Source organism: Xylocopa sonorina, chromosome 12 (genome assembly GCF_050948175.1).
Source record: "Xylocopa sonorina isolate GNS202 chromosome 12, iyXylSono1_principal, whole genome shotgun sequence".
NCBI lineage: Eukaryota > Metazoa > Arthropoda > Insecta > Hymenoptera > Apidae > Xylocopa > Xylocopa sonorina.
Genome location: NC_135204.1, coordinates 5,491,147 through 5,506,601, shown reverse-complemented (window position 1 = coordinate 5,506,601; position 15,455 = coordinate 5,491,147). Strand labels below are relative to the sequence as shown.

Sequence of the window (15,455 nt, the reverse complement as noted above, 5' to 3'; positions counted from 1 at the left end):
CGATTCTGTCGGTGGTCCACTGCCGCTTGATATTGCATTGCCCCTGTAACCACCTACCAGGGGGTGGAAATTAATTTTATGCAATTTTATTTGCTATTTTATTATGCAGAGTGTGAACGATTCTGCGTGTGTGTATGCGAATGAATATGCGTGAACGACATCGACGTAATGTTTAGAAGGTAATAGATAAAGTGACTGCGTGAGATTGGGCTCGAGATGCGAAAGAAGAGTATTTGGAACCAAGCGAATGAACCTGGCGACAGGATCGTTTGAGAACCATAAGGATGGGGTGAACGTAACTGCGAGCGTCTGACGTAGTAAGTGACGTAGTCAGTAACTGAGAGCGTAGAGATCAGAGTGTCTAACGAGCAACGACAGCGTAGAGATCAAAGTGTTTAGTGAATAGCGATAGAGGAAAGATCGAGGAGTATTTAGCGAACAGCGAATGAGTTAGAGTTAGAGAGTGCAAGTAACTAAGTTTCTTCTGAACACACGGATTGGGATTTTCCTATAATTTTTAGAGCTCGTTCAGGTTTGTGAAATTTGTCCTACAATTATTTCTTTACTCTTGCACTGTGATTTGAAAATTCTTCCATGATAGAATTTAGTCATCGTTTATAGAAAAAGTCTTTTCAAAATTAACTTTGATTTGGTATCTAGGTATATGGTAAAGATTATAAACTACAATATACTAATAAAATGTTATAGCATAATAATAAAGAAATAAAATTAACAGAAATAGAAATGTACACAACATCTAATTTCGAAAACGCACAATTTTATAAAAGGTTCGATCATTTACACATAATTATTCAGCATCCTAACAAATACATTACTGATTAGAACAACGACAAACCAGCTTCAACAACTAGAACCACTTTTTCTCCTTTGATTGCTCAGTAATTGAATCAACTATTTATCGACCATTAGTATCATCTCGAACTAACCACAAACTACACAGAAGTTATGCTTACAAAAAGAATGATTCATGTTCGTAAAAACGTACAATAAAATCAGTACCGTAACGTAAATATTCTACCATCGCGCATGAATACTGAATTACTCTACTATAAGTGTTATTAATATTCACAGGAGCAATTATGATTATCTAAAAATATTTTATTACATAAGCTGTCGTCACACTCTGTTGACTTTGGTTAATTGGTTAATTAATATGAGATTGCAGCCTACATACACAATTTACGATGTGTTCTTCTCTCAATGAGTTTATGAAAAAAAGCATTATCTTTAATAGCTTGTCCTTGCATAGATCTTGTTACGATAATATGAAACGATTTATGGGCGTTTTATGTACTCGTTACGTGATACTGTCAATTATTGTTGTTAATTGACGTTTATTGCTGAATATGCGCTCCGTAACTATGAAACAATCAGTACTCTTTATCAAACCGTTTAATAAGTGATACTAACAGTTTTGATATTCCTCTTTTCATTTACGATATTAATTTATGTAATTAAATAAATATCGCATAAAAAATATTAATTTAATAACTATAATACTAATACTAATATTAATTTAATTTAATAGCACAATTAATTTCAACGAAAGGAAATTCTGAGGCGAGCATCGATTTACAAGCTGTCGAAATTTCGATTTTCTATGCGACAAATTTTGTGCAGCTGAAATTACACGACACATAACAAGAAATTCGAAACGCTTGGTCGATGGCTCCAAAACTTGCGTGACAGAAACGAATTCCTGGCACGTACTGCAAGAATAGAAACGATGGATACCTGCGAGATGCAACAGGAGCAGTTTTCCGATCTGCATTGTTTAAATCGGTCACGAATGTCCCGCGAGGCACGAATTTTCAGAACGAAAAATTTATTTTCGATACCAAGCGTACGTTAAAAAAAAAAAATTGCCGCGAAGTAATAAAAATATTTTTTAATAAAACTGTAGGATGAAAATGAAAAAATTCATAACGAAAGTAGAGGAAAGAAAAAGAAGTACGAATGGTAGAAAAGAAAAACGGAGGATTTTGATGGATCGAAGTCCAGAAATGAAATAAAACTTCTCCACTGTGAAAACGGAAAGTGAAAGATTGCGACGCGACACGCGTAACATTAAAAGGAAAGCTGAGGAAACAAAAAATTGCTGCAAAAACGAAAATCTAGCGAACGTCCAATAGTTCGATAAAAACTTGTAAAATTCTATGGAAAAGCTGGAAGTCAAAGAGAAAAAATCTCGATTAGAAAAAAAGCAGAAAAAAATGTGAGAAAACAAAGTGTAAAATTCTACGAGAATGAAAAACGAAAGTACAGAATCGCCTCAGGAAATATCTGATAAATTAAAATCGAACGATTCCAATTTTATAGAAATTTAATACTCTAAATTTCCCCAGAAATAAGAAAAGTGAAATTTACAATTTAAATATAGAAAAAAAAGTGGAATAAAAAATTACAAAAGGGTGATTCGAAGCGAAAGCAGAATAAAATTGCAGTAGCCTCGATAACAATTCTGATAAGTTTATCAGGAGAATACAGGATCGTATCGTACGTTCGAATGCATCTCTTAAACACACACAGACACAAAGTAACAGGAAGCAATCAGCAAGACTCGCATCTACACAATCGGAACAAGCTTCCAATAATTACGGCTGCGCCGTACGCACGACCCAGAATTCAAGCAATTAAATCACAATGCAACTACTCGAAAAACATATTATCAACTCCTATCCATTGCCCGCTGATACGTCGAACGCTCGTAATTAAACGATTGGAACTTCATTCGAACGCGAATATTATTGAGACGACTGAAATCAGTCGTCTCATAAAAACGGAGAATAAATACTAAAATTATAACGTAAATAGATCTTCAAAATGAAACGAAAAACAAATGCATTACATACGATACAGGAAAATTAAATAAAAATGTAGAAAATATTTATAAACATATATAAGAGCGATTCAAAAATGAATAATCATTTAAAAAAAAAATGTTAAACAACTTATTTCAACTCATTGATAGATCCAGTGTGAAACAATTCAATTTTTACGAGATTTATACAACTTACACAATTAAAATATGAGACAATTAAATTATGAGTAATCATTAAAAAAATATGTTGAACAACTTATTTTAACTCATTGATAGATCCAGCCTGAAGCAATTCAATTTTTACCAAATTTATACAACATACACAATTCAAATATGAGACAATTAAATTATGAGTAATCATTAAAAAAATATGTTGAACAACTTATTTTAACTCATCGATAGATCCAGTCAGAAACAATTTAATTTTTACAATATTTATACAACTTACACAATTAAAACTATCAACATCTGCGATTGTGATAAAAAATGAGAAATTTCCTTCAGAAGGTCGTCGTACGAAAGGAGAGTGGAAGATTAAACAAAAATTAGGCTATCCTCAGAAACGAGAAATAAAAACCGTGCAAGCCAGAGAGCGGAAAATTCGAACGATGTAGCGAAGTAGCCGAGAGTGTTCGTCTCGAGACGTGAGAACTTAATCCAACCGAGGAGAGCAACAAACTGGCATCGTTCCGTGGCAAGTACGCGAGAGCCAGAGGCAGAAAAATCCTGGGCGACCATCATTCACCGAATAACCATCACAATTAACGGGCGCAACACCTTGTAGCAATTGATATCGAGCCACGAAACGAGTTGGCAGCTCCCGCTGTCGCGTAATTACTCATTCCTCCCCCGTTTTACCTGCGACCACCCCTGGGATCAGATAATAGCGGACGTGGTTTATTTTAGGAGCGAACATTTCGTAAAAATTGTTCTTTGCCTATATAAAAACGAGATTAGCTTGCAAACACGAACATAGACTCTCGATACCACTAAAAAAGCTTTACTTTAACGTGTAGGATTTGTCAGAAATAAATAATGAAACCCAACATCTCAGAATTCTCGATGATATTGACAATATTGTATCGATAATGCGTATTAATCGTCTGTGAGTCAATTAGACGCACGAAACGAGTTGGTAACTCCCATTGTCGCGTAATTACTCATTCCTCCCCCGTTTTACCTGCGACCACCCCTGGGATCAGATAATAGCGGACGTGGTTTATTTTAGGAGCGAACATTTCGTAAAAATTGTTCTTTGCCTATATAAAAACGAGATTAGCTTGCAAACACGAACATAGACTCTCGATACCACTAAAAAAGCTTTACTTTAACGTGTAGGATTTGTCAGAAATAAATAATGAAACCCAACATCTCAGAATTCTCGATGATATTGACGATATTGTATGGATAATGCGTATTAATCGTCTGTGAGTCAATTAGAAGCAATTGCTAGTGCACTGAAATGTTGACAATAGGTATTGATGGCGTGAACGCGGCATTAGAGGCGCAAGGTGTGATCAGACCGGGGGTTAAACTATTTGGGTAGCTTCCATTAACCGTTGCATTCTAGAATAGATGATACTCGCTTCTATTCGTGATACGCAGGATACTGAAATAGTAACTATTTCTATTGCAGTTGCTTTGGAAGACGTCGCTTTAGAGGAAGCTATATAGTCAGCTGTACAACGCCATTAGTCAACTAAGTAGTCTCAGTCTTCTCCACGGTGCGCGCAAAGTTGAGGAGGGTTATTGCTCACCCAGTGACACTTTCAGACACAGCGGTTTTCTTTGAAGTTTGTCGAATTAATGATGCTGTGCATATATAAATAGAATAATATAACAAATATGTATATTATAAATTTATCAATTTGTTTTTTTTTCACATATTCAACTCACTGTACTTATATTTATTAAACAGTAAATGCAGTAAACTCAGTAAACAGAAAAGAAGATTGATTTGTGATTTAATTTTGTATGCAACACAGTCAATGCATACAGTAAAATTTTTTAGTAGCCTAATAAATTAATAAAAGAAAAGAACTCTCGATAAATGCACAAACTCCAATATCCAATGTAAATTATCGAGACAATGTATTCGACGATATATTTTATAGATTCTAGTCTACTGAAAAGTGTCAGATCTTCTCAAAATACTCTTGAAATTTTCGAAACTATCTAGACAGGTAGACACGACTTATAATTTAACCGATCTCGACTCTAAAGCGACTCGTTAATTGGGCATCGGCGGGAAGAGGACGGAAATACTTAGCTGTGAAATCAGTTTGTTGGCAGTGTTGGCTTTTCCTTGTTTCGTGATAAACGGCGGCTCGGATTATTACCGGCCAGATGATTATTTCGGGAGAGAAATGGAATTTCGGTGGGACTAGTTGAGGAATTCGCGAAATTGAGACAGGAAAGTTGTTTGGGGTCGTCACGGTTTAATATCGGGGCGAAGTTTCGGCTACAGGAATTTTAACAGTGTCCAGTGGGTTTCGAACCCAAAATTTTCTGCAATCTCCATCAAACAAACCAAAACACTTCCAGAAATTTTTAATCAAAAATCATTAATCTACAAGTCTTTCAATTTTTCTCGTAAAAAACTTATTTTTTCATATTACAAAATTTTCTGCAATCTCCATCAAACAAAACAAAACACTTCCAGAAATTATTAATCAAACATCATTAATCTACAAGTCTTTCAATTTTTCTCGTAAAAAACTTATTTTTTCATATTACAAAATTTTCTGCAATCTCCATCAAACAAAACAAAACACCTCCAGAAATTATTAATCAAAAATCATTAATCTACAAGTCTTTCAATTTTTCTCGTAAAAAACTTATTTTTTCATATTACAAAATTTTCTGCAATCTCCATCAAACAAACCAAAACACTTCTAGAAATTATTAATCAAAAATCATTAATCTACAAGTCTTTCAACTTTTCTCGTAAAAAACTTATTTTTTCATATTACAAAATTTTCTGCAATCTCCATCAAACAAACCAAAACACTTCCAGAAATTATTAATCAAAAATCATTAATCTACAAGTCTTTCAATTTTTCTTGTAACAAACTTATTTTTTCATATTATTACATCACGAGAGTATATTAAACTAAAGAATTCTTCTCTAAATGAAAATTACAAATACAAATTATAATTCATTAGAGGAAGGATTGCTTAAAGAATGAATTTTCATCCAATTAATACCAATCCATAACAAAATTTCTCTCATCTTTCATTAATCCACCTTTACAGCCAGTCTCAAAGCATTTTTCCCAGTCCTCGTACCCTCTCAGAGTATCAAAGAACTCTGTCATCTGCATAGCTGTCATTAGCCAAGATTGGACGTCATCAAATTTCCTGAATATTATTTCATGTCAAAAGTCAATTGACAGTTGAAGGTCTCGCAGAGTTTCAAAGCTGTTCGCGTCGTATAAAGTAAGATTTACAGTGTCCACGAGTGGAACTGCGCCGCTGAACTTGATCCGCGTCGATATTTTACCCTCGATATGAAGAAATCAGCACGCCACGGCTGGCGACGATCAAATTTGCTAGCTAAACGTTCGCGATACTTAACGCGGCAGCAGTTCGCGTTCATATATTACGATAACCGCGACAGAGTGTGGGCAACTTCTCAATTTAGCACTTCGAACGTCAGAAAAACCATTTCTCCGCTTCGTTGAAACGCTCGCAGGTGCTGTAAGTCACGGAAAATGCCTAACTTATCGACAGCGCCGTTTCCTGGTCAGTTCAGGGGGGGCGATATTAATTCCCGGAAACCGTCGAGCGCGGTTCATCGGTCCAGAACGTCTCGAAGCTGGTAAAACGTGCTCGCCAGAATTAAATTCGCATAGCGATGTTTATTGATAGCACTCAGCTGTTTTTGTTTTGGCAGGCGCCGCGACGACACGCGAGGAAGAAGCGTCGCCGTTGCGTTATTGTTATTTTCAGCCGTTGTCGAAGGTTGTGCATCGCCGACCCGTATCCGCTGTGCCTAATTCGCAGTTGACACGCGTCGAAACGGGATGGCGAGCCTTGACACGATAATGGGGCGTCTTCGATTTCGAGAAAACTCGACGGTTCTTAATGCGAAATTGAAAACGATGTGGCGAACTATCGAGGAGTGTCGTAGGTGCAAAAGCGATGAAACATCGTAAAGATTCGCAATAATAATATGCATGTATATTCGTTTTTAGTAGAGAAATCTGAAGAACCTTAGAAACCCAAAAGATTCAGAAAATCATGAGGAAAGTTTGTCGCAAAGTTCAACAAATTTATGTATATTTTTGCAGAAGATCTTGCAAACCATGTTGAATATGAAATAAAAAAAAATTCTTGCGAAGTTCAAGACATTCTGAAAGTTCGCAAGCATAAAAATCAGAAAAATGGAACTATAAATCTGCAAAAACTCAGGAAATCTACTTAAGGTTCTCTAAAAATAGTGGCATTGAGTATTCGTGGTTGCAACAACGGTGGAACCGCTTCGACACGTGTTCGCGATTTAACCAGCGGCCTAGCAACCGGCGATAAATCGTCGCGACGTCGACGATTATTTCGTGACGGCACGGCGAGGCATGACTCAAAAAAATATCGTCTACCGCGACGCCCTCTATAATCGACCACTAACCATCGAGTTCGTTGCATCGTCCACGTGAAAAACTTCTTTGTTCCACTGTTTAATGATTGCCCCCCTTTGCCGTCTCCGCGCAGGAGCCAGGAATTAATCCGCGGATTAATAAACTTTTAATTGACGCGCCGTGCCGACTGAAACTGGGAGCACAGCTGGCAAATTGGATAAAAGAGCTGCGAAGGGAGGGGACGCGTTGGTAATTGGAAATGGCGACATATCTCGCGATCAGCTTATTTTTTTTTTTCATTTTGAACAGATGGAGAGACGGTGTCGAGTGTGCCTCCTGGTAGGACGCGTTAAGGCTGAATTACACGGTTCACTTTGACTGTCATAACGTAATTCTATTTGCGCTGAATACGTGTTGCTTGTAAAAACGCACGCGAGTTCCAGGAAAGTTCGAACTCTGCAAGTCAGTCTTCTGAAGAGGACTGTAATCTCGAGCGTACGAGAATAATAATAATCTATAAATAATCGCGTAAATAAAACGCAGATGCTCGCACGGAGGTCTGTCAAATTTCCCCCCAAAACCCACGATTAATCAATGTACAGGCATTGCGAAACGGAAACGATCGATACACCACCGTTCCAAGTTCCTCGTTTTCGATTTCCCACGCGTAACTCGTTGCATAATCGAAATTGCCTTAACCTTGCACGGCGCATCACTCTTGGCTACGTCTTAGAATATAAATCGCGTTTCTTCTGTCCGGGGACATTCTCGAGGCTGACGGAAAAAGGAGAACGGAACGAGCTGTTAAATTACTCGGATTATTATTAAGATCTCGCTCAAGAGGAGCCGTTTAACGGCGTGTTCGCGCTGTTTCGAATCTTTCTAGCGACTAAGAGATCGTCGAACGCGACTGCAACGTGATTTCACAAAAATTGTACGATCCTCGTGAAAGAATAAAATAAATTTTCAAAATGTTGAAAATAAAACTAAGACAGTAAAATATGAGATTAATCGAACTCGAAATGCATCGCTGTGGTTTCCAAATAGAAAAATGAAAGAAATCTTAAAAGAAGAAGATTCAATTGCAAACAAATGAAGGAACAAAGTTAATCTAAGTTAAATAACTTAGATATATGTACGAGAAAGAGAAGTTAAGGTAATTTGAATAATCCAAACCTATGAGAAAGAAAAATTAACATAATCTAAGTAACAAAACGAAGCAAACCGAAGAAGACACGAAAGAAAGCTCGAGCCCAAGCTAGATAACCCAAACGTATAAAAAGGAACAACCCTGCGACATTTCCCGTACCAAGGAAACTGTTTTATTCATTACGGCCACGATCGTGGCTCTCGCAAGGAAAAAGAAAGAAAGCTAAGCAACATTCTGAATCAACCGTCTCCAGTCAACAACAACAACAGAATTACCAATGGCTACATTTACAATCCCCCTTTTCTATTGTTCCAGCCATTGAAAAGGACTCGACTGTGAACGATAGAAAATAAAAATGGAGGCAAGCCTGCTTGTAATACGAGCACAAAGGGGGGAACGTCGCGGCCGCAATCGATGGAATGCCCACAAAGAAGTAATCCTCATCGATGCACTCGGCTGAATGAAGCGGGGAACGTTGTATCGCGTTCCCAGGGCTTTATTTATTTCTTCAAGTGCGGAAAGCGCGTAACGAACTCGCGGAGGGGGAAACAGGGAAAGCATCGCTCAGCTTTAACAGAGCTTACCGTGATCCACATTCGCGATTTTCCTTTAACCTCCTTTGAAAATCTCATTCATTTATGAGAAAAGGTAATTCTCGATCGAGGCTCCTTGCACGTCGATCCAAAAACCAGGAAACAATTGTCACGAATATTTAAAATAACGCACTGCTTGGTAGAAATAATTTTGTAACGTTAAGAGAAAGCAACAGTACGATGATAAATAAATAAAACGATGCGAGTCGTCAAATTTTTAATGCAATTAATGTGAAATATCCTTTAACCTCCTTTAAAAATCTCATTCATTTATGAGAAAAGGTAATTCTCGATCGAGACTCCTTGCACGTCGACCCAAAAACCGGGAAATAATTGTCATGAATATATAAAATAACGCACTGCTTGGTAGAAATAATTTTGTAACGTTAAAAGAAAGCAGTAGTACGATGATAAATAAATAAAACGATGCGAGTCGTCAAATTTTGAACGAAATTTTTAATGCAATTAATGTGAAATATCCTTTAACCTTCTTTGAAAATCTCATTCATTTATGAGAAAAGGTAATTCTCGATCGAGGCTCCTTGCACGTCGATCCAAAAACCAGGAAACAATTGTCACGAATATTTAAAATAACGCACTGCTTGGTAGAAATAATTTTGTAACGTTAAAAGAAAGCAATAGTACGATGATAAATAAATAAAACGATGCGAGTCGTCAAATTTGGAACGAAATTTTTAATGCAATTGATGTGAAATATAAATGATATGATATCGAGAAACGTTCTCAAAATAAATGGTTTGTTTAGGTAACTTCTAAATTACAGGGTGCAATAAAGGATTTAATCCTACGTTATCTCTTGACTTAGGACGCGTTATACATATCTATCTCTGGTTATACTGCGTATGTACTTTGCCTATGCACATATGCATTTTGTCACTCCACCATTGGCGATGGCGCCAAGCAGACTAGGTACACCAATTATTAAATCCCATCGTTTAAATCGAGTTGAAAATGATAATTATTAACAGAGTGATCGCGTAAATTTGTTCTTTCCAGCAGACAGGAAGTATGAAATGTTTCTCCTTTCGTTTCTCTCTTGAACAAACGGTTTAAAGAGATTAAATACGGTATACGTAGTAAGTCGAAGCTGTGGAGGCGATTTCACTGCAATGGCTTTCTGATAAATCGACCATTCGAGAGATTCGTCCCGTTTCTTTCGTCGAAGGGAGGATTTGAAAGTTTTCCAGTTTGATGGTATAAAAGGGAAGCCCTCGAATTCCCTTCAAAAGGATTTTGGACGTCTCAGAGTCTCGTAGGATGAAGTTTAATACGAAGAAAGTATCCGTTCTAACGAAATTTTGGATTTAGGGTAAATGAAATTTATGAAAAGCTATGTTAGTGGCATCGACTCGTTTTAAAACATTCGAATCAGAATAGAAAACTCAGAACATCCATCGATTACACTAAATCTCCTAAACTTAATGTAAAACGAAGACATCGGGAAAGGTAACTACAAAATTTCGTTCTTTCGCATTGAAAAGTAACGATAGAGGCTAATTTTAACAACACAGTAATTTTATCGTCTACTACGATCCAATGTCTCCAGTTAAAAGAACCATTTAAAGGTTATGTCAACGATGATTCGCAACAAGATAAGCAAACAGTCCGATTACAGGCTGCGAAAGAGATATAGAACAGGTATAGCCGGACAAATAATCAGAGCGACAGCTTATTCAAGCTATCAAAATCACACATTTCGTATATCACGGAGTAACGCGTTTGAATTTTCAAAATTTGAGCACCACGAGTGAAGAACGCTCGCGAAATCTCCATAATGCACATCCTTTCGAAGTTGAACGTTCTTCTAAGAAACGTTGGTTGGAACGATTTTCGATCGCTTAGAACAATCTAGTCGAGGTGAGACTAACAGAATGTGGCTACCATTGTCCAGCATGACTCAGTGACTTCGAGAGGGAATGATTTTCGAGGCTATGTTCACAACGTCTCGCAACGGGAACGCGTTTAAATTTTACAAAAATTTGAGCACCACGAGTGAAGAACGCTCGCGAAATCTCCATAATGGACATCCTTTCGAAGTTGAACGTTCTTCTAAGAATCGTTGGTTGGAGCGATTTTCGACCGCCTAGAACAATTCAGTCGAGATGAGACTAACAGAATGTGGCTACCATTGTCCAGCATGACTCAGTGACTTCGAGAGGGAATGATTTTCGAGGTTATGTTCACAACGGCTCGCAACGGGACGCGGTGGCTGCCGCATTACAGGCCGCAAAAGAGATATAGAACGGCACACGACGGTGGGACAAATGGCTGGGGAACGCTTGTTTCAGCTGTCACGCGATACAGTATCGTGTCGGCTGATACGATCTTATTTGCTAAACAGAATTTTCCTGACCAGCGGGGCACGGTAAACAAAATCGTTCCGCCGACACGACACCCGGAACCAATTTCGCCACTTTTCGCCGCTAAATTGAAATCGACTGGCGAACGCCATCTCGAATGTTGGCAGACGTTGGTCGAGCCATTGATGGAAACTAAGAATTGTGCAAATCAACGATGCCTGAAAATTAATAGCTTTTAAATTGTTGACACTTGTAATAATAAACTTATTTTAATCCTTTTTCGAGGGTTCGCAGCTAAATTGAAATCGAGTAGCGACCGCCATCTCGAATGTTGGCAGACGTTGGTCGAGCCATTGGTGGAAACTAAGAATTGTGTGAACCAATAGCTTTTAAATTGCTGACACTTGTAATAATAAACTTATTTAGCTTAATCCTATTTTAATTCTTTTTTGAGTATTCGTAGCTAAATTGAAATCGACTGACAATCACCATCTCGAATGATAGCAGACGTTGTTGAAGCCACTGATAGAACTAAGAATTGTACGAACCAATAGATTTTAAATTGTTGACGCTTATAATAATAAACTCATATTATAATTTCCTACGTTAATCCTTTTTTGATTGTTCAAACAGCTTGTTTCAGTTTTTATCCGACTGTTTCAGAATTTTTTATTAACTCATGAATAAGTAACGCAGTGAAAGAAATATTTAAATATTCAATATCACGTAATAATTTCTGCGAGCATTTCTCACTACTATACGTTTAATTATCACTGTGAGATTAGAGTCCAAAACTTAACTCTATAAAATTGATAGTCCAAAATTGTGTACACACTGGTCTTTATCAAATTAAAATATTAATATTCAGTAGTTTGGCGTTCCATACAATTCTAATTTTTTTAATTTCTCCATATATATATATAAAGCATCCCAGAAAATACATTTTCGTATTTAAAAGGGAAAAATACACGGCAATCCATGAGCAGGAATGGGAAACACAAAATGCTTTTTAACGCATGCCTCAGTGAATTATTTCGAATAAAATTTCGCGTGATCCATCGGCTGAATAAATTTCATACGGCTTATTTATAATAGCTTCGAATTGATTTCGTTCCGTCACGCTGGAACGCAATGGCGATAACGTAACCTGCAAAATATCGGCTCATTTGTTGTTTAGGAAAACATCGCGGAAATGTACGTCGCAGAACGTAGAAAATCAGACGGTACGTATCATCACATGCATTCCCTGCTACTTAACATTACCTACCCCTATTCGTTTCATTATCGATACATTCGTTAATTAATAAACCATAGACACGGCTGCTCGCGTTCTTTTTGTAGCACGTGTATGCGTGCGTAATGTATCGAATGTCCTCCTCAAGAAAATTAAATGAACGCAGCATTAATTAAACACGATGCTTCGCATCCGATGTTATTTAACCACGAATTCAATTTTACATTTTCCCTATAAAATAACGCGAATATCAAGGAACGAGTATTTCCAGAGTTATCGAATAAAAAAAATAACAGCTCCTCTACTGAAACGAAATTTTCACGTGCCGCTTAAACTGTCGACGCTGCAATTTCGTTTTGGTATGCTCAATTCCATGGTGAATTAACATCTCTCGATAAATCCCCGCACGTTGCGCAAATCTCGGTCCAATTTCCCTCAAGGAGGGAACCGATCGAGCCTTTCACACGCGGACAGCGATTCGTCGTCGCAAGTCCGTCGGGACGCCCTCGAGATTCGTCTTCTGAACAGGCGCGTCCCCAAACGCGGGACCAAAAAGCTGGCTCGAGCCGTTAGAAGATCGATTCAATGGTCCGGATTCATCGCGTCCCCAGCAGAAACTTGTCCTTCGCTACAAAACCGTAAATCCGACCAATGGCATTCCGTGCCAGCGACCGTATCACCGACCAGAACTCGATCACGTTTCTCACGGGCAGCAAGCATCAGGGGAACTGCCCAATTCTCCTAATCGACGTCGATCGATCGATCAGCGTACGAATTTCTATTCCGTCAGGCAGTGGATGGTGTTAGAATCGCAAGAGAGACGACGCGTCGTCGATTTACGAAAGTATTGGGAATTTTTTTAAGTGAAATTTAATGATTATTAGTCGATATCAATGATTTGTCAAATATTGAGGATGATTCGTTTACCAAGTGAAATTAGAAATGTTTTAGCAATTATTCTATAAAAGTTTATAGAATAGTTGTGATTCGATGTTGAAATATTATTGAAGTTATTATGTTTATAAGTAGTTGGATAGTTTTTCTTTACGTTATGATAATTGCTAAGCAAAGCTTTATCAAATATTGAAGATGATTCATTTACAAAGTAAAATTAGAAATGTTTTAGCAATTATTCTATAAGAATTATAGAATAGTTGTGATTCGTATGTTGAAATATTATTGAAATTATTATGTCTGTAATTAGTTCGATACTTTTTCTTTACATTTTGATAATTGCTAAGCAAAGTATTTAATATTTCGATCTTATATTTTCTAGGAATGTAGTAATTTGGTCTTTGTTCGAGTTCTTAATAAACTGATGAATTAGTTACTTTCTGGACATTTGAAATGAATTATTCAAATTTTGACCATGTATTATTACATACTTCGTGATACGAAATCCCAAATTCCACCGTCGACAATACGCAGCTACGTTCTTCGCAATAACTCGTACAAATTGATAATATTCTCTGACAACGGAGTTGTACACGTCGCGACAAGGAAACCGAGAATTATACAACATATAAGCCAGATATTCCAGTCACAGTACAACCGAGGGGACAAGGTAATTAAATCGCAGAAATCCGTCCCACTTCGATCACGTAAATACAACAACGTATCCATAATAAACGACGCGCGAACCGAAATCGTGGAACTGCGTACCAACTCTAATAGAAGAGTGACATTCGCCCCGCGATTCTTCGACTTTTCGAGTCAACAATCAATAATCTATTCGCGGTGAGAAATCACGCGACGACAGAAATTTTAGCGAACCAGCTGAACCTAATTACGAAACCAAATACCACTAACATTTGTAGAAAATACAGAAATTGAAATATTCTACGCTTTGCTCTGCAATCGTACGAAAGAAAAAGTTCGCAAACATAATCACACCAATCATTCCTCAACTAAATATACACCACATGAATCATAACCATTCTATCAATTCTCGAACGATCACCTTCGTTTCGTATCGCAGAAACATTTAAATATAACTTATAATCAGCGTACTCTATTTTAAGTGCATTCAACACGTTATAAATAATCCTCGTATCGCGAATTTTGCATTTCAAGCAGTGGTCGACGGTATTATCGAAAGAAAACAGTGTTCCATACAAATCCGATATGACACAATAGAAACCAAATACCAGCAATGAAACGTACGAATTCACCGCCAACAATATTCGTACGTTTGAAAAGCAATTTTATTTAAACAACATCCGTTCGATCAAATAATCGAGTTCACGCGTGAACGCAAAGAAACGACTTACCTCGAAACTCGATTCGTTGGGGCCTCGCAGACAAAAGCAACCGGAACCAGGAAGTATAGCCACCCACTCGACACTTCACACGCGTAACGCGGTTCACAGAACAGCACCGTTCACGAGCGGTTGCTCGCAGCGACACCGTTCGAGCACCACGAACGACACTGGACGTCTCATTTCACGTCGCGTTATCCACCCTCGACGATGCCCCACCGTTATTATCCCTCTACGCGACAGCAGTCTCACCCTTGCGATCCCTCGAACGGGACACCTGTTCTCCACCAGCCGCGAGGGTCCACGTGGACAGCATGGGCGTCGATGGATCTTCGCGGTCGACTTCGCGCCTCTGTTTACCTCTACCGTGACTTCTGAAGTCGAGCGTTGAGGAATCGCGACAGAGACGCCCACACTCGCTGTCGATTCACTTGTTGTGCGTTTTGGGCAGGCGATCCTTTCGGTGGTGGAGTTGTATCG

General features: G+C 37.9%; 1 protein-coding gene across 1 annotated transcript in view; it reads right to left on the bottom strand.

Annotated features, from left to right (window-relative positions):
- Positions 1–15,054, bottom strand: part of LOC143430013 (octopamine receptor beta-2R) — an 80,361-nt gene extending 65,307 nt beyond the window's left edge. The window contains exon 1 of the mRNA XM_076905968.1: positions 14,988–15,054. The gene's annotated coding sequence lies outside the window, so the exon portion shown is untranslated. The remainder of the gene's footprint in view (positions 1–14,987) is intronic.
- Between the last annotated feature and the right edge of the window lie 401 nt (positions 15,055–15,455).